Source organism: Gracilinanus agilis, chromosome 3 (genome assembly GCF_016433145.1).
Source record: "Gracilinanus agilis isolate LMUSP501 chromosome 3, AgileGrace, whole genome shotgun sequence".
NCBI lineage: Eukaryota > Metazoa > Chordata > Mammalia > Didelphimorphia > Didelphidae > Gracilinanus > Gracilinanus agilis.
Window position 1 is genome coordinate 474,814,993 of NC_058132.1, and position 2,595 is coordinate 474,817,587.

Below are 2,595 nucleotides of genomic sequence, written 5' to 3' on the forward strand. Positions count from 1 at the left end.
CAAAAATGAATTGGCAGGTAAAAGCTTACTATAGTCATCTAGGTAGTATTATACCAGACAGGAAATTCCTCTGGAAATTGATAGATAAGGAGAAGAGCCACTAAGGATTGTCATACAGATAGAAGTAAAGGCTTAGAAGCATGTTCAATCAACTAACCAGGGGTTAAATATTGGATGTGTATCTGGAGACAGGGTGTCTAAGAATAATAAATTGATGCCAGGAAATTCTGAATGGAGAATACTGCAGTTTAAGATTGAATTATCCTCTTTTATTTAAGAAGTCACTAAAATTTATGGATTTGCCTGTTTATTTTTCCTTTAGCTTTATTGTAAATATCCTTAAAAACATGAGGCTTGCTTTTAAAAAGTTTCCTTTCCATTTTAACTAACGTATTTATGTGAATGGGAAAATGAGATATTTTGCAAGCCAATTTGTAATAAAAATAACCATTGTTTTATCCTGTGAAATCTAGATTTCTTCTCTTTTTTTCATTAACAAATTGGTACAATTTAACTAGTCTTACAGCCAACTCTTACAAAGTTAGACCTGCTTTTCTTCAATCATCTTATAATTAATCAAAGCAGCTAGTATCTTTACAGTGTGGAAAATACATGTATTCACTTAAAATATCCACAACAGGATATGATGACATTTTGGTGGGAAAAAAACAGGAGCACTGATATATAAGGCTTTCATAAAACTGTCTGCCACATTCTTTGCAAACTATTCGAAGAGATTGTTCTGGGCGTTTAATTCCATCTAGAGAATTTATATGTTGATAGTGGACTGAAAGCTAGCTTTGGAGCCAAGCTAGTTCTTTATTCACTATCAAGTTTCCCCTTGACAGGTCCTAGTTTGTGATCCTTGTAAAGTTAGTTAACCTCTCAGTGCCCTAGGCAGTACTTAAGACTATTAATTGTAGAACATTATAAGTCTATATTCATAGTCAATCAATAAGCATTTATTTTATGTTTACTGTATGCTAGATATTGTGCTAACCAATAGGGATATAAATAAATCAAAAAGAGAGTTCCTGTCCTTAATTTATATTTATATAGAATTTTATTTATATAGAATTTATATAGAATATATAGAAAAACAATATAGAATTTATATTCTAATAAAAGAGAGCTGATGAACAGGTATGTGTGTGGGAAGGGGCATTGTGGAAAAGACCAGAAAAAAACAGCAACACAGAAACAGAGCCTGAGGAAGACTCTTCCTCACAATCATGTAATTTGAATTTTCTCCCTAGAACTCTCTTTTCCAGTATCCCATTTGTGTGCTCAAGCTGAGGGCAAACACTGTGTGCATATGTACATAGGGAGGATATATTTTGATGTTACCCCATCCCTCTCTTTCTCTCTGTTCCTGGAAAGGTGGTTGTGGAGGCTGGGTGAGAGCCAGGCAGGAGAATTTTACTCACATGATTTTACTTAGATTTTATACTTTTGTTCTTTTATTTCTTCTACTTCAAGAGATTATTAATAAATCTTATAAAATATAATACTTGGAGTTATTGATATTAATTAATTAATTGATTGATTAATTAATTAATGTTACACAATGAAGGTTCCAGGGGGAACTCATCAATGAGAGAAAAGGACCCTTGGAACAGAGGGGTATTCCATTCCTCAATGTGGAGGTAACAGGAGGAACTGGCCAATGAGAGAAATGATCCCCAGGGACAGAGGGATAATCTAGGGTGAGACTGCCTTAGGTAGAAATTTCAGGGTTTGAAAGTGACATGGTATGGTGGTCAAGGCTAGAGAAGCAGAGGGAAAAGTAAAGAGAGAATTTCCACACTGAGAAATTTCTAATGGATGAATGTGACTAGATTTCAGAGAAGACTCTGTAGGCAGCCATGGGTAAGTAGAAGAAAAGTTCCCATCCTGTCTGAGAAAGAAAATAAATAAAACAATTACAGGGTGGGGACACCATGCTAAGCTATTTCAGAATCAAGAGAATTTTATTAAATTGAATGCAAGTTGAATTATTAATTTAAATGGCTGGGGAGGCAGGAGTAGGTAGACTACTGCTTCCCAGAGGAGATGGAGTTTGGGATACTTATACTTTCTTGACAACAGGGTCTACCTGATTAGAGATGAGGAGATGAGATGATGATATTATGTAAGCAGGAATAATATAATGTTTTGTGTCTGGGGGACATAAGGGAAGACCTGTGGTGTTCAAAGGATGATTAGATTTAGATACTACCCTATGCTTAGAGTAGAACTGGGTGCACATATCAGTATTCATAAGAAAGCTGGGAGATGCCACAAGGGAATGTTCCTTTCAGAAACCTTTCCTTATCAATTTTCTGTTCTTCAGGGTCACCCTCCCTCCATACTACAGGAATGTAAAGGAAAAAGGAAATGCTTTTTGACTTGGGATATCCCTGGGGTTTGGGGGTATCCAGAGGAAACCCTGGGCCTCATGCCAATGGATCATAGAAATAACTATCAGCAGAAAAATGGCAGAAGAAATTTTGAATTGCTGATCAGGTATGAGCCAGGAGATTTAGATAGTAATGAGTTGTAGGGTTGATGAGGAACTGTAGTCCAGTTAACAACAGCTCTTTTATTTTCTTTTCC